The sequence below is a fragment of the Centrocercus urophasianus genome, unplaced genomic scaffold, assembly GCF_019232065.1.
Source record: "Centrocercus urophasianus isolate 14NV4802_14NV808 unplaced genomic scaffold, USGS_Curo_1.0 seq_12, whole genome shotgun sequence".
Classification (NCBI taxonomy): domain Eukaryota; kingdom Metazoa; phylum Chordata; class Aves; order Galliformes; family Phasianidae; genus Centrocercus; species Centrocercus urophasianus.
The window spans coordinates 38,843,184-38,861,735 of NW_024884364.1; the positions used below are offsets into that span (position 1 = coordinate 38,843,184).

At 35.4% G+C, this 18,552-nt stretch overlaps 1 protein-coding gene across 14 annotated transcripts in view; it reads left to right on the top strand.

Annotated features, from left to right (window-relative positions):
• Positions 1-18,552, top strand: part of DMD (dystrophin) — a 979,751-nt gene that overhangs the window by 800,399 nt on the left and 160,800 nt on the right. The window lies entirely within an intron of this gene.

Consider the following 18,552-nt stretch of genomic DNA (forward strand, 5'->3'; position numbering starts at 1 on the left):
GAACATTAGGATCTAAGAAAGAAGAAATAGAATGACTAATGACATGAAAAGAAATGCCTTTAAAAATCAAATGTAGTTTTCAAAAAGTAAAAAATTAGAATTATCCTTAAGTTTTAATGATATAGAAGTTTTAATGAGTATCCTGCATAAATATTGTGCAAGACAAAGGAAGTAGCTGATGGGCAGTTGGCTGAATAATTTGTTTTTCTTCAGCTAAACTCGTAAATGAACAGAAGAGATCTATTTATAAATTCTCAGAATGTGCCATCTATTATACCCATAGATTCATTTTTTAATCTCTTGTATTGCTAGAAAACAAAGCAAGTTACTTAATTCTAAAGCTGCGACCATAAAGCTTCGACTTTGTAATTACAGTGCAGAATCCTACTACAGTTCAGTCCTGGAGGACAGAATAGAATTTCAATAACAGCCATCATAAAATAGGACTCCTAAAACTTATGAAAATCTTGAGCGGACACCTCATGGTTTGCTCTGAGATGTTAGTATTAGGCAGAAACAAAAAATTCTGCTTGAAGATTTAAAATCAGATGTTACCATCTACATTCTGGTTTCATCTCATTTGTACCGTATTTACTTAAAACATTTTTTTTTGTGGGCTATTGTAAATCCATAACAACATCAGGCAAACAGTAAATGAAAAAACAGAGAATATTCATATCCTTGCAAGCTATACTTTTTCATATCATATATATGACAGAGAGTACTCAAATGGTACTGCACTTTCAACAGCTTCTAAATGATAATTAGTACTATTTAGGTAATGCAGGAACATAGTAGGGCAACAGTTGAATGGCATTAACTCTGTGACTGCTACAGTTATTGCTCCCCAAAGTGCTGTCTTGAATACATTCATTACTCTAATGTAATAATATAATACTAATAATTCCAAAACAGATCCTGAAGATAGATGCATATACTCACTTGGCAATGTAAGTATGTTTGTGTTAGGAAAAACCATCAAGAAGGCTACAATTGTGCCTGCCATTTAAAAACTGTCCTTTCAAATTAACAAATACATGTTTTGCATCAGTTGTTCATATTTATGACATCCTTTCTTTTCTTAGAGTGAAATCTGTTTTTGAAAAGTCATAATCAGCAGTAATAAATTATGCAACTCTAAAACAGAGTATTTAAATTATTTAAAATTTTCTAGTTTGTATTTGCTACATGCAAGCTAACTAGGCAATAGAAACTTTGATCTTGGTTCTGCACATTCTTAGTGCATCTAAGTAAGGTGTACAAGCATTTAAATATACTTACAGCCATAGCCTTAATTTGTGGCTTTAATTTTTGCAAAACCTGGAAGAGAGGGTTTAGTTAAAGAGCATGCATTACCTGTGACAGTAGCCACAGCAAGAATGTCATTTTTTTCTGTACTTTTTACACTGATTTCAGACTATTTTTATATTGACATATTTGTTAATTAAATTCATTTCTGATTTATGCCCTGTCTTGATAAGCTTAGATATTACCATTATTACTATCTCAATACCTTTCTACAAAATGTAGTGGATTCTCCATAAGACATTAATAGCTACACAAGAAGTCAAAATTTCAATAACAGCAGTACATTCATAGTTATTTGCAAGAAGAATTGTTCTGAGAGGAAAATCAAATTACTGAAAGAATTGTTAGTCTGATGCCTGAAAGTCATAGTAAGATTAGGGAAGCTATATGGAAACATTCATGAAAATAGTCTGTAGAAGTGAGTCAAAGCAACAGTCAGATGAGCAACAGCGTCTGTTTTGGCTGTGCTACAGAAATGAGCTCCTAGTCTAAAGTAGAGGTATTTCAGTGAAGACTGAAGGAACAAGAGAGATTTCTGGTACAGGGACAAGTGGAAGGAGAGGAAAGTAAGCTCCAAACTGCACAGCACTGAGTTGATTCCATCTTAGCTTGTTTTTTCTGACTACATACCCAGCCCTTGACTCCAAAACTCCACTAGTCTTCCAAAGTAGCATACATGTTTAAGAATGGAAAATAAGTTAAAAACTATTGTATAATTTCTAATGTACAGTTCTAAAATGTGCTTTATTATTTGTGAGGATCACTGGGAAGCCTGCCTCAAATCTGCAGGAGATTGTAGTTGCCTTTGATATCTCCTATTTGGCCTGCACATGGGAAGCTGGATTAACACACACCTGATTACTGCTGTTTTCATCTTGATGCTTGCTTTCTTCTTAGTAATTGATTTTTGTAATGTTTAAACACTTTTGCTTTGCAAAAGTTTGGGTTAAAAAGCTGAGTTTGCTGAAGAAAACAGAGTTTATATGGTCTGTTAAAGCTATTTTTAAACAAAAAAGATTTCTCATTGTAAATGTTATCAGTCAAACATCAAACTAATATATATTACATTTCTCATCTTTGCTGTTTTTTTTATGATGTGTTTTTTAAAGACAATGACTGATGATATTACAGTGCAAGGTAAAATACCTGTTAGCTGCTATACATCTAAACACCCCAAATATCTTCTGAGCAGATCTGAATATTGGTCACGTAGGCTATTGTGATTGCATTTCTTGTGAATCATTCTCATGATGGAGATCACAGAAGCCTTCTTAATCCTAAACTGATAAATAGCTTCCTAGGGAATAAGTTTCCCTAGTGCCATTTGTCACTGTTCTTTTTAGTCTTAGTTGCTGGAGCTATTAAGGTCATGGTGTGATGTCAAACTCACACAGAATAACTAGTCCTTGATCAGCATTACTGCCTTATTATCACAGATCCTGGGTCTATATTAATGTAACAACTGGTATTTGGATCTAGTTCTGAGGACAGGATATCAAGTTTGATACTTCCACACAATAATCAAAATAAATTCGTAGCTCTGTACTTCTCTGTCCTCTGTTAGTCTCCTTTTTTTCTTCTCACAGATAGGTGATCTGAGGACTGAAAAGCAACTTTCTTAATAACGCATGTTTTTTCTCTCACTCTTCCAAGCATGTCTTCCTGTCCACTAAATTTAAATTGTCATTTGGACACCTCAAATTCAGTTCAAGCCCAAATTAATCTTTTAATTGTACCCTAATATCCATTGGCTGCTCATTTTGAGTAGCTCATGGGTTTTTTATGGATTTTGCTTATTTCTGCTACAAATTCAACACGTGCTTTCTTCTCACAATAAATAGCTCATTTTCTGCAGTATGCCTGTAACACTTAATTTCACATCAGACCACAGCACAGATTTTATATTAAGCTTTTCCAAGTTCTGATACATGCAATTATACCTGTCTCATCCATTCAGTACCCTTTCCATTTCCAATGGCAGCAGGGCCACTTTTCCTCTCTCCCCAAAAGATGCTCCTTTCCTCTGATAACAAACAAAAGCTTGATAGCGGTTATGCTATTATTAGTGCGCAACAGTAATTACCTGCCATACCAATACCTTCTCACTGACTTATAGTCTGTAGTCAGCTGATGAGAAATACCAGCAGCAGTGAGTGCTGTTGATTTTTAAGGGAACCCTGATGACATTTTGGATTTTAATACTTTCAGACTCCGAAAAATTTTCTGAAAACTCAAAGCTACTCTTTTGGGATGCTGTGCCCAGAATTTTGTGATTAAGAAGTCAATATAATTTTAGTGTTGCAGTTTGTCTCTTGCTAAAAGTAGTTCAGCTCCTCCAACATGCTTGAGAGCACAATGCAAAGTGCTTTCTCATGTCTTAGTGTTATCTGCTTCATCACTGACAGCGTGGAACGTATCCAGGTCAGTTTCCTGTCATATGTAATAAGTGAACAGCATAGCCTTTGGACTCCGAATTTCTTTCAACCACTTGGATGTAAACAAGATGTAGCTGCTCTTGTTCCAGGCAGAAGCATGGTTCAAAAAGCACACCCCCCAATTAAGAGCTGAATTGCTTAGCCCTATTTTCAGTAACTCCGTTCTACTAGAGACCGATTTGTTCTCCTTTATTGTCAAATGAAGAGGGTGCCATGATTCAATATGGAAATAGTTAACAGTAAAAAGCAGAGCAGAATTTAGTGCTGTAGGCCTTTTATTTTCTTGTGAGCAGTTTTCATGCAAGTCTGAATCTTGCTCCTTAAGAACTGGTTGTAGTTGTTGTGGTTTCACTTCTACAGCTATGGACATAGCACCTTCACAGAAACACTAGGAACTTTGCATATACATTATGAATTATAATATATTTAACGTAAGTGTATCCATAGAGTTTGTAAGTATTCCTTTTAATCATTCTTTCTCACAACCCATGCCACAATTTTTGCTATTTTTCTACAAAATTGTGAAACAAAAAACCATGAGAAATTCACGTGAGCACTCTATAAGTAGCTATTCTTTTCTGAAATGCATGCTGTTTATTTTAGGCTTTCTTCAGCATAATTGCCAGTTGTTGCTTCTGACTAATATTCACTGGAAAATGTCAGCCTAAAACTTCTTTCTAATTACAAACTGAACAGTCTCCGTTGATCTGCTCATCATCTACTCCAAAATGACTTTCTTTGTGCTCTCAGTCCATTTGTCCTTAGGCATCTCTTCTCCAAATGCCATCAAAAGTAAAATAACCCCCAAAAATAGTTAGCTAAATTTTAGTTGTGTTCCTATGTGGCCACAGAAAGAAAAGAAACAGATTACACAAGGTTAAGATACCACTTTCTTATAAGCACTCTCATAGTGAAGCCCCGACCTGAACTAGCGGACCGTGAATGATCATAGACAGTTCTTCATTAAGAAGGAAAAATAAATCATCTTGTATTGTTCTGTACTTCATTCTGGTACAGTTCAGATGCTGCTTTGCCAAAAAGAGGTATTTTGAGGAAGTGGACTCTTGCTAGATATTAATAGCAGCCCTAGATCCATTAAATTTTGGTCAGATTGTAAAGTGATGCCTATGTTCCTGTTAATTTTATGCCGACATAAAATTAAGTCAGCTGGTAGAGATCATGCAATCCAGTCCCTAAAGTAAAATTGCGTTATTATACATGCTGCACATTTTGAGATATTTGTAATCATTTTCCTACTTTAATGCTAGATGCGATATTCTACCTTCTTTTTTTTTTTTCACTTTTTTCCCTCCCCTTAACTTGCCTGATATTTTGCACAAACTCAGTTTTGTTCCACATGACAACTTTAACATCACCCAGACAGCTTCCTACATTTCTTCACTTTTTTTTTTTTTAATGTGCACCACTGTTGTCATTGCTGTTCTAGACATTTGAAGGGAAAATCTCTGTTGAGTAGAGTTTGCAGCCAGCAAAGTAAGTCTTAAGTAAGCCCTTAAATACTGTTTCCACAATTTCCATAGTCACAGGCCAGAATATATTTTGACTATTAAACTCTTACTCCCCACTGTAGATAGATTCCCCATTATTCTTAAAAATGTCAAAATAACAGAATATCCCCTACTCAAAGTATTAGGATATGGTCTGAGATTTGGTTAAGTATTATTGATTTGTTTGTCTATCTAGAAGATGACAGCATCCCTCGGCTAACAGCTAAATAGGAAAATACAATGCCATGAAGGAGATGAAAGTGTTAAGGTTTCCTTCAGGCTACAATTGAAGTAATAACTGTTACAGATGCTACTCATGTTTTCATTCTATGATAGAACCATGCAGTGATTATTTCTGATGTCTCTTTAGACTACTTTGAAATGCATATACTTTTTTCAATTTAATTTGAACTCCAGCTGCCTGACACCAAAGTCTATAATCAATTGAAATTACATTGTTCTACTTGCTTTACTAAGTCTCTTAATAAGTTCTGTGCTGGATTCTCTGATTTTTAAGAAACAGTTCATACAAAGTAGCCATTTCCTAATTCATTTGCAGCATTCCATAACTCCCCTAAATTGTCCCTGGACGGAGTAGTGATCCTCTCTACAAACAAATTTTGTAATTGTAAAATATTTGTAGATTAGAGATTTTTCTAAGTAAGTTCCTTTTAAAAGAGGAGAGATCCTATGGCATTTTAGAAGACTTCATAGTTTTAACTGTAAAATGAACAAAAACAAATTTCATGAAATATCAAAATGGCCACAAGTTGTTCCAGAGGAGTTTTAAATTAGACATAAGGAAGAACTTTTTCTCTCAGAGGGTGGTCAGGCACTGGAATGGCTGCCCAGGGAGGTGGTGCAGTCGCCATCCCTGGCAGTGTTCAAGAGGCATCTGGATGAGGAGCTACAAGATGTGGTTTAGTAGCTTGTAATAGCAAGGGTAATGGGAGGACAGTTGGACTAGATGATCTTGCAGGTCATTTCCAACCTTGTGATTCTATGCTTCTATGAAAAAAATATTTTAAGGGTAATATAAAATACAACATCAGTAGTATATATCAGAATATAATAAACTGTTTTAAAATAAACTTAAATCTCACTTATATTTGATTTAAACTCATTGGAAAACTTTGACATCCTATACATGTCACTATTTTTATTGAGGAATATTTTTGTGTATTTTAAACTTTACTGTGCTTGCTATGATGAACTTGATGTTTGTTCATTTTATTTAAAATAGAATGAACTTTCAGGATGTTGTAAAACACTGAAGACTCTTCACTTAATCACATTGCCTAATTGTCTGTACAGCCTGGTATGAAGTTTTATCTTTTTGAAGCACAGCTTTACACAACAGAGACTTTACCAGGTTTGTTTGGTTGATGCTATTGGAGGCAAGTTTAGTTTCCTAAGGTTTGTTTCAAATATGAGTTTGCGTTAAAAGCTGTGGAGTATTTCATCAGGTAGTTGTAGCAGTTTATGTTAGTTCTGCTATAGTTCTCAGTTTGTAGGCGGTGGAAGTTAATCGACTGTGTTCTGTAGTCTTTTAGTCTTAACAGCTTGTGAATTTATTTTCTCACATGAAAAGAAATGTAATCACAAATGGTTATTTAATATATAACTGGTACAAGTTAAATATAAATGTCTCATCTGTCTTATTTTGTTGCTTTGAATTCAGTCGCAAAAGATTGGAGAGTTTGCTATAGCAATAAATAAGACAATGAATAAATAAATTCATTTTGAATGGGTAAAGCAAACCATCATTCCTTCTGCAGACTCCTTTTGCAATAAAAAGCTATCATTTTCTGATCTCTTCTGATTTAGGTGCTGCTACTTTAATTATACTGAATGTTTTATGGAAACTAAATTATATAATTTTTACCATATTGCTCTACCTATGTTAATGAGCAATATCCCAATACAATATCCTTTCTTTCTCTTTTTCTTTCCTTTTTTTCTTTTTTCTTACGTAAGATAGGCATGAAAATGATGGGTCGGCAGAGAATTGAAATCTTAGAATAGCCTTATAAAATTAAGACTGTGCTTGACTATACATACCAAGAAACAGCAGCATCATTAAAGATACAAGAACACTGATGTTGCTTTGCTATAAAGAAACAAACAAAAAATGAGTATTCTTTAATTACATTTTTTGAGAATGACGAGTGTAAGCTACAGTGCCTTGGAGCTAAGGAATGTGTTAGGAAGGAACCAGCGCCTAGGCTCCAGCTGCAGCAGATTTCACTTGAGCAGTTTCACTCTTCACATGCGTACATTTGCATCTTATGCAGTCTAGCTAGAGTTGAAAACAAAAACTATTCAGGAAGAACTCTTTGAAATCAAGTCTGCTGGTAATTGTGAAAGATAAGAGACTGATGTTCAGCTGAAAGGAGAATGAAAAGAAGCAGATTTACAGAGAAGCTTAAAGACAATGGTATGATGCATTTCAAATGAAGCATTTCCTATCCTTTTTTAATCGTATTTTTGCATCGTCATTTTGTGAGCATTTGTGAGAAATGCTTGTATCTGTTGGTTGATAAAAGGGGAGCTGTAATATTCCCTACAGTACAAAAACCTTTACATAATTCGAATCTTTTTAGCATCCACACAGATTTTTCTTGCATCTTCAGATCAAACATCTATACTGGTGCTTGTGAGTATGTCTGTGTATCTGCATAATGGTGTGTGTATGCGACAGTTGAAAACCATCTTCCAAAGTTCTCCAGATTATCACTGTACATACCTTGCCTAATCTGTTGCAGAATTAACTTCAATCTTACTGATATTTCCATGTGTTGTATCTTAATGACAAGTATCTTATTTTTTGAATGGCTTTTTCTTGCATTAGCTTGTAATAGGTATCTTAATATGTAGCTTTTTGTATGGAAAATATGAATTTTCTTATGTGAAAGGGAAGTATTATTAGATCAAAGTAAATAATATTTTGGATAAAATACCCACTCCAAAATTAATGTGCATAAGTGCATCAGTCAGTGAAGTTGTTAATAGAAACAACTTCTCTTTGACTTAGGGCCCTTGGGCTAAATAATGTAAACTTTTTCCTTGATGTTAACTGTAGAAAAGATCCTGAGCTCTAAAGAAGCAAAAAGGATACTGGTAAAAAACAGAAATCTTTTTCTACCTGCAGCCTACTTTGGTAGAACAAGCTATTATTAGCACAACAGTTTTCGTTTAGTCTCAAATTTTGCCTTGCATGAACTCTCCCTACTGATTTCATTGGGAGCTCAACGTCCACATCTGCAGGCAGAATTTGACTTTTTAAGTGTTGGTAATCTCTGATCTCGATTCCTGATAGCCTGCTGAGAGAAGTGACTAATACATGTATAAAGACTTGTCTGCCTTTTTATGCCTCTCAAGTTCAGAATCGAGGTCAGACCAGAACATTTTTAAGAGATTGCTCTTTATCAGTTTATCAGAATAAGAATGGGACTTGATCTTTTAGAAGTAGAATTAAGCACTGATGTTCCAAACCCAAAGTGGCACAGATAACATACACAGGACCTCTTGCGTTTATCAGAGCGTTTTATTTTATCCCATTTGCCATATAAGCACAGCACATACAGCCACTGATCTGATAATCAAGTATTAACATTTCTGGACTTGACATTAAATTGGATATGCTCTGTGATTCTATTCCAAAGCCTTTTTTTGCTTATTTGGTTTTGTTTTTGTTTTTGTTGGCTTTTTTTTCCCCTATAGCTTGGAAATGTAAACACTGACCAAAGAGGGGGGGAAAAGTTACAATATCAGTAACATTATTTTCTTTCTACTGAAGGACCATTTTATTTAGGCTTCCCTAACTCAGTGTGGCTCAGGGAAGTGGGTGGGTAAAGGGAGCAAAGGTATCTTCAAGCAGCAAATGTAGCAGAACTCCTGTGTCCTACTGATCAACCACATTTCATCTGCTGTGGACACATTTCCAAGTAGAGAAAAGAACATTCTAGAATGAATGTAACCAGAGCCAAGCTCTGTGAGAAACGTGAGGAAAATACAGGAGTAAGGAATGCTAGAAGTGCAATTTAATGCTGTCTGCTTTCTGTGAGGAGGATTATTTTTTTTTTCCCTGAAGAGGTCTGCAGCAATGTTTCTAAACAGAGCAATGTTCACTTGGTGGAAATCTTTGCTTGAAAGCATTAGTTATCCTATTCCCATCATAACTGTGGACGATAAGGATGTACTAAGGTGTTGTACCTACCAAGTATCCAGATTCTGTAATGATAATTTTACTATTACATTGGTAAATCAATGAGCAGAATAAAATCAATTTATCAAGCTCATACACTGGTACACAGTAGAAATTTAGGCACTGCTTGAAGTAGAGAATACAATGAATGTTAGATTGCCTGGAATGTTTATCAGTGACATGCAGCACTGTAATTTTCTCATTTTAATGTTTATGTATTTAAAGCCTAATAGAATTTTATTTCATTTTTTCAACCAAGGTTAACCCATAATAAGCCCTGATAATTGCTACTTAGTGCTCCTACAGTGCTTCTTATGTTCCAGCTAGTGTGAGTTAATCTTCTCAGCTTCTTTCTGGGACTGTAATAGAAGTAGTATTATCCCCAATTTACAAATATGGCAATTGAATCAGTGAAACTAATTTGTCCAGACAGCAATGCAGCTCAAATTATTTTTATTCTCTTAGGCTTTTACCTGCAAATTGTTTTATTTTAGTACAGTTAAATTGTCTGGAGGATTAAGAATGACAATTTTCATCAGCTTCAGCTGGAGCCACTGTTCTCCCTGCAGATGTGGCAATGCAGCCTCCCATCCAAAAGGGTTTCAGCCTGAATGTCCAGGAAGCTGCTGCTTTAAACTCTTGGAACTATTTCTTTTCTTTCTTTGTCTTTCTTAGCATTTTATTTAAGCATTCTTTCTTCCTACATTAGCCTAAAAAGTAAATTATTCTAGCTTACACTCTACTAAAATCTAGCTTTAGAATTTAATTCCCTTCTGAGGTACTACTGAAGATGTTCTCATTAGAATAAAGAATTCCAGGAATTTCCACTTCAACATTTTGACTTGGGCTTTCACCAAGTTACAACATTAATTCAAGAAATGGAAAATATAGCTTTTACCAAAGCACTTCATTCTGTGTGATCTGCACTCCTATGGAGGTTAAAGATTGAATGGACTTCTAATAACATGGTTTGGCAATAAGCTGTGTGAAACGCTTTGTGCTCCTTACTAAAAGTAGTCTATATATACTTTTTATTAGAGAAGAGGGGAAGAGGATTTGAAGCTTCTCATGTGAATTGTTTTAATGTTAGTTGTGTGTAAAAATACAGTCTGTGTCTTAGTAGTGTCTAAACTGGCTATTCTATGGCCGTGCCAGAAAGCCACGTTTTTCTTCCTGAGCTTTGCAGTACAAGGCCTGCCTACTGATGTCTAGAAGCTGGAGGTGGTTTGTAAAATCATGATACAACTGTTGTAACCTGTTATAAGCTGCTTTCTCTTTTTTTCTTTTTCTTTTTTTCCTGTCTCTTAAATACTATATTTACCTTTAAAATAGCATGCTGCCTTACAGCACAATAGGGATTTACTTTGCAGTAGCTGTTTTGTCAGGGCAAAGATAATTCCTATGAGCCTCTGTTGCCTGAAAGAGCTTTAGGTAAGGAACATGGGTTATTCAACCCTCTACGTTTGTTTATGTTTAATATACTCATACATTGTTTGCCAGTCAACTAGTAAAGGCTGATAAAGTGTTATTAATAGTTTAAAAGTGTGTTTGACTGAACCTCACGGACCTGAGCATATACAGCTTTTCAAGGGATTTTAGTGTTAATGATGCTGAATGAAATCACACTGTAGGAAAAAAATCCTTCATAAAAATTCCTACATTTTTTCAGTGTTCTCCATGCAGTTCTCTTAGACTTTCAGATTACACTTGGAAATGCTTCAGGCTTCTCACATTTCCTAGGCACTCCATCTCATGATTGCCATATTGGCTTCTTGGTCACAGAGTTACAGCATGACTGGCTTCGATTATGTGAAAAAATGGAGCAGAACTGTTAACAGACACTTTGCCATGTCATGGCTATAGTTTTAACAGCACAAATTATTAGCTAAACTTGCTTATTTACTTTCACTCTCCATGGTGGAAAACAATGTTTCAGAATAAATGACTAGTCCTAACCACAGATTGTCTCTGATCCAGGGTTGCAAAACTGCATATCAGCTGTTGATTAAAAGATAAGAGTTTGTAGTTGCCCTGATCATTACAAAGGGACGTGTTTCATGATAGATCTATACATATATATTTCTTTTTATTAAATTAGATATACTGATCATATAATAAACTAGCTGAAAAATACAGCTGGAAGTGACCTTCAAAGATCATAGAATCACAGAACTGTAGGGGTAGGAAGGGACCTCTGGTGATCATCAAGACCAACTCCCTGCTAAAGTGGATTCTCTACAGTTGAGAAAGATCAACAAGTCCAACTGTGTGACCACTTTGGGGCTAAACTAAAGTATACTATTGAGGGCTTTGACCAGATGCTTTCTGAGCACTGACAAACAAAGCACCAACCACTTTGCCAGGAAGCTTTTTCCAGTGTTTTCCTTTTCACTCTCACAGTAAAGAGATCTTTCTTGATATTATTCTGAATCTCCTCTGGCTTTTTCATTTTAAAAATTTAGAAAATCAATATACAATATTTGTTATTTATTTATTATATTCAAATTTTCATATTCTTACTAAAGGGCATTTGATTTTCTTTCTCCCCTTCTGTGTTTTATTTCAACCGGTTTTATCCCTGAAAAGCATTTATATTTTTCTCTGGTGCGTTTTTGCTTGGTCACTTCTCGGTTTATAACAACAATATATGGAAAATCAAATCAGCCAAAATCCATTTTGTTTCAACAGTGTGGGTCCCCAGGAGTGCTAGAATCAAATAAAAATACAATGTGAATTTAAAAGGAAGCTAAGTGCAGCAAATTGGACCAGCAGCTGACAATCTCAGGTTTCATTAAAATTTGAATCAGTATACACTAAACCTATCAGAAAGGAAGCTGATTCATTTTTTAATAAAAAAAAAACGAACACGAAACTGTTCAACTGTCGCAGGTATGATGTGAGAGTTGTTCCACCTTTAAATGCTTTAAATACAAGCCAGAAAATGTATTCTGCTACATGGATATTTCTTTGGTTGAACCGTAATGGAGCTAAGGGAGAAAAATGTCAGTGCTGGAACCTGCTGTGGGTGAGGTATAAGAGGACTGCACCTCACTATGCTGCTCTGATTTAGCTGCAGCTGGTGTAAAACCCCCATAGACCACACGTGTATTTGACACCTGAGAACTTCTCTCCCTAAGACATCCCATATGTTCAGCACATTGCCAGATAACCTTCTCCATCTTCTCTCCTGGTTATGAAAACTGAGGATTAGCACAGACTAGTGCTAATGGGACACACTTCTGTATGAGTGAACTCATAGAGAAACTCAGTGAAAGGGTATACTGTCTTCTTAAGTCTTGCATGTACCAGGAGGAACTGTCCTCAGGATTGTTTCTGACTTCCCCTGTTGTGCTCAGAGCAAACCTGCATAAATGTGTACATGTCTCACAGAGATTTTCCTAAACATAAGTTGAAGTTGAAGTGTTGTTAAGGCCCTTCGATAGGCAAAAGTAACAAAAAAAAAAGTAAATCTATTCCCATAAATATTTCAGATAAGTAGGAAACTGTAAGAATAGTGGCTAGATTTGAAAATCATAGTTGAAAATCTCAATTACTTGTTTCAACTCTGCGATTATTGAACGACTGTATAATGATTGCAAGTAAGTAATTATTAGATGGTCTCTGTTTACTGAGTATAATTTTTAAAACAAATGCAGATAAACTAAGTGCTATTGAGAATATGAGTTAGTTTGTACATGCTGTTGTGTTCCTTTTATAGATATGGTGAATGTTGAGCAAGGATGATTTCTTGCTTGCAATACAGCAGCTTAGGTGCAGTCTGTTCTGACAAGGCATTGAGGTTCTCTTTTCTGGACCACATTCAAGCTTATATGATAGCCATTGAGATCAGTAGGAAACAGTTCAGTAAGAGAAAGAAAAATGAATGAAGCATTACCAATTTATAGTAGCAAAAAATAAATGAAATCCAGCTTACATTTTACTTCAGTTTTTCTATTTGCGTGAGGAATGAGTCTTGTTCTGGGAATAACCTTCCTCTTCGGGGTGTATTTTCCAAGTGGCACAGAGGAAATTAGTCACACTATTCCCTTAACTCCAGGGGGCCAGAAGTTACAGGCTCCTGATTTAATTTTGGTTGGATTCATGACTTCTGTGTTTGGCTTGTTATCAGCTGTTGCACATGTGGCTGAGGGAGAAAGAGGTTAAAAAAATTGAAAACGTGCACTGTATAATCAATATTCCTTTCTGAATTTTCAGTTTTGATTTCTGTGATGGGAACTCCCTGATGCTAGCAAAGAATATGATATCTCTATTGTGATTGAAATGAGCTCGTTCACTGTATATTTCCTCTGCTACTCAAATGATGCATGAATTTCCTTTCATAGTTTCAAGGAACCAATTTATGAATTCTAAACAAAAACATATATTTTACATGGTCCTGACAAAAGACATCTCCAATTGATGTGGTCTTTAAGTGTAAAGATGTAGACTTTTCTATCTTTAGCTCCCTTCTGAACATTCAGCAGCTTCTGAAGAGGAAGTCGGTGCTTTTCTGTATGTTAGGGACCACTAAAATGGAAATAGAATGGGAAACAAACAAACAAAAATCTCACAAAAGGACAGTATGACATGTATGGCAAGTATGGAAGGAAGGACGTTTAAAATAAAACAAAATTATATTTCAGCAAATCACCAAATCTTTGTTTGTAGAGTTGCTGTTCTAGAAAGTGTGCTGTCTGGTGTCTTTTACTTTTCAAGAGGATATTCACAGCATAAGCAATGCAGCGTGCACAAAAAATTACCTGCAAATAATGAGGAAAAGGGGCTACTCTGCATAATCTCAAATAAGTAAGAAACCAATCTGCTGGCTCTTAAGTTCTAAAAAGGTCTGTAAAAGGCTTCAAGAGATACATAAGCACGGAAAGCATATCACTCATTGTAATCATCTGGGATTAAAAACACCAGAGAGAAAGAGATAAGATGGGAGAGTGAAAAAATTTGGTTTGAAACAGAAATACAATGTGCAGTGATCAGAACGCGAATAGAAACAAGTAAATAGGAAACTATGTAGCATCCAAGTTACAAATTACAAAGATAAGAAAGAGTAGATATCTGCTATAAATGGCATAATGCTGTTTTTAAGAAAGTTAGCAATCATATCACTTAGGTGAATTGATTGTATCAACAAATCACCTAAAATCATTTGGGATTTGAAATTCCAGCCCCAGAAACAGAGATAATAACTGGTAAGAGATTGCAAGAAAAGTAATTATAATAAATGCCATGATAGGGAATGCTTTGTAGACTCCCCTTTTGAGTGTCAAAAATTGCTTCTTCATGGAGTAAATTCTCAAGGTGGCCACAAATTGGGAGCAAACATAGCAAACAAATTGCTTTCATAATAAGGATTGTTATGAACTAATAATCAGCATGTCTGTAGGACTAAAACAAAGCAAAATGAAAAACGATCAACCATCTACCACAGTGATTTTCAGTTTTCAGAATAGGAACTACATGCAGATGAAACAAGTTTAAAAGAAATTAAAAAGAGTAAAATTTGAAGGCAGCGTGAAGACACTGCAGTGGAAGCTGAAAACAAATCCATGCCTTCTAAATGAACTTGTAGAAGACCTAGAAAGGTAGGAGGGCTAACAGAATGTATAAAGAGTATATAAAGAAAGATATTTGAAGAAAAAGGATCCAAAGAACAAATGTTAAGTTTGAGGTGGCCACATCACCAGAACCAGATACCTATCTGGTCAGGAGTACTAAAGAAATAAAATAATGAAATAACTGTAATTACTAATAGTATTTTCTTGCTTAAAACAATTTTATTTTGAGGAATGGAAAGTAGCAAATTTGATAAAAGTTTCTAAATAATGCATCTAGTCAGGTCTATAGGCCTGCAGACCAGGGCATCTGGGAAAAAGCATATTGTAGAAGAGACAACATAGCTTTCATAAAAGTAGGTGTGCTGAGAAGGAAACAGAGAGCATATCAACAAAGGGGTGTTGGCCTTTCAGGATTCCAAAAGATTTTTTAAATGTCATCAAAGAATCTAGGTTCTGTGGGATAGGGGTGAAAATCTTGATGTGGGTTACTTATTTCCTGTTAAAGGTGGAAAATAAAAGTCATAGGTGAGCAGTTCATTTGCCTGATGAAAGAGTTTGTGCTCAGGAAGGATTACTCTGTCCCGTATGCGTGTAAAGGAGCTGTAAAGAGAATGGATGATGCAGTGACACATCTTGTTGATGATACAAACCTACTTAAAGTCCTTTAGGTAAGGATGGTTTGCAAACAGCTATAGAAAACTCCTCAGTATTGACTGGCAGTAAAGTGGCTGCAGTGAAAATCAGTGTTGATAAATGTCAAGCAATGCGTGAAAGAAAGGAATCCCAACTTTATATGCACAGTAATGAGTTCTCATTTAGTTCTTTTTAACATTCCTTTAAGCACTCATGAGAGAGATCTTGAAATTGTAAGCCCTGGTTCTCTGAAAGCACCAGCACTGTTCAGAATGCCAAATCAAATGCTAGGAATTCTTGGTAAAGCAGAAAATATCATTATACTATGATATAAGACTGTAGATTGTAGGCAGTGATCCAGTCCACCACTTAAAAAAAGCATAGTGAACCAAAAATATGGAAACCTCCTGCACAAAACCAGAATAAATAGATCAGGAATGTGATATGTCTTGTGTTATTTTGTATCTGCCAGGTAGGCATCTATGTATGAGCTAGCAGTCTGGTCTCCCAGTATAGTTTATGAAAATCTCAGCTTAGTCACTGCAATTTAGAATGTGATTCATGCTGTCTGATCGCAAAAGCTTGCGTTTCGTTCAACGCCTGTTTTAGTTTGCTACTGAGTATAAGGGGACTATATAGTGAGTGAAGAAAAATCTTAAGTAATAGTTTAAAAAAAAGCAGAAGGTGGTTCTTCAACCTAAAGTTTGAGCTTATAGACTATTTTGGATGCTTATATTTTATGTTCAAAAATCAAATAGATAATGTAAGAGAAATCCATCAAGATCTGATTGACAAACAAATAGAACTTCTGGCTCCAGTATCTTTGAGCATAAATTGAGCAGAACAAGGAGCGGAGAAGCTTCTGCTTTCTCTTGCCTTCCCCTTCTTCCCCAAGTAAATATGCAAATGTTGCTCCAAAAGTAATGCCTCCCATTTATTTCCATGTAAATTACAGCAGGTACAAAGAGCACAATAACTATAAAGCAAATTCCCAGCTACAAAACATTGTTTTTCAACATAATAGCCACCAGGAGCTATGCCTTTTCACCATTAATGAACAAGAGCCTGCATGCTGTGCTTGTAAAAATCTGGACCAATGGAGGTGACCCACTGTCACCACTGCTGAAATGCACCACCCACCACCTCACTGTGCTCACATCCATTGTGCTCACATCCAGTGTTTGGTATCCATAAATGTTCAGCAAATGGCAATGATTGTCAATGGCTGAGATTTCTTCCGTGGAGGAATTGAATAACATACCTTTGCTTCATGTGCACTTCCATGGCAAATGACGATGTGTCAGACTCCCTCTGCTGCCATCTGTCACATGGCAAGAAAATGTAATGGAATATTGGTGGGAAGGTTCAACCTCTACTGACACACCATCAACATCTGCCTCTGGCATCGTGGGAGGCATTACTTTCAGAGCAGCCCCCAGGTGCTCTCAGAGATAGGACTGAGTGAGCTGACCTTGTCTACTGACTGATTATAGCCACTGTTAGGTTCTAGACTTGTGGTATTTGGCTGGTATCTGTGCTATATCTTCTACAGCTAATTTTCCAAAGCATTTTAAAATATTTTCTAACAGAACAGTATGGATCATTTAAAATCCAATCTACCACCTACAGCATCTCATACCATTGAAATCCTTCCTTGCATAAGGACAGTCATAATGACAATAATTTGGGGCTGTTTTTTCTTTTGCTGTTCACACTGAGAATTCATTTACACCCTGAGCTATTTAATTCAAAATAGGTTCGAATAGGTCTCTCCTTGTGATAGTGGAACATGACTCACCATGTATATTTGTTTTTAAATTGCCAACTCTATAGTTCTGCAATTTTTTTCTGCTATAAACCTGTGGTGGGTTTCGTTTTCTTTGTATAGAAGGAAAAAAATAATAGAAAAGTTAATCAGTCCTACACTATGCAAACCAAATATTAAAAATATAAATATTACGGTAAAGCATTTCAATCATATTGATGAAAATCAGAATCAACTAGAAATTCCAAATTACTGCCTCTATAGCTGAAAAGTACTATACGAGATATAAAAATGATTACTATTTCTTTCTTTTTCTAAAAAGAATTCCTAGTAAATTTCAGTCTCTAACGCAGAAATAAAAACCAAGCTTGAGAATCGTGTATGTTGGCTGGTGAACTGTTTGTCCACAGGAAGGTTTGTTTAGTGTATTGCTACAGTCGTTGATTTTTTTAATCAGACAATATCACATACTGAATCTTTGTATGGATTTTTTCTTTTCTGTCTTCAGTTTTAAATGGTAAGATTAATTGCATTGACTAACATTCACTTGTTGTTTCTTACATTTTGATTTGTATAACTAATGAAAGTGCTAGTAAAAACTCAGGCAGAATAGCAATAGAATGCATAATGTAAATTTTAAAGATGATGAAAAAGCTTTTTCATTTTTTTATGTTGAAAAATTAGCATATCACTGCAAAAATCAGTATACAGCAGAAAAAAATAAAAAGTAATTAAAAAGGAAATAACTTCTCAAATAGGGGAGGGGACAGGTTTTCATATTTTCCATATATTTCTGTGATTTCTGTGATTTCTTTTTGTTTTCTTATGTCTTACCTCTGTTCCTAAGCATTCCCTCTTTGTAAAGTAAGGTGTAGTCACTAAAAGATGTTGACTAATCGTGACAGATCTTGTGTTTCACCTCAATTCGGATATAATGGTTGATTTACAGTCATTTGTGTCAACCTTAGGTGATACTAGTATTTGCAAATCAACATTTCAGATTGAAATAACTGGTCTGAAATCTGCCAGATACTTCAGTACATGCTTAAAAACAAGCAGTTTTTATGCTTAAGCTTATGTGATTTGCCTGAACAATGAAGTGTGATCCTTTGGCCATAGAAATTAA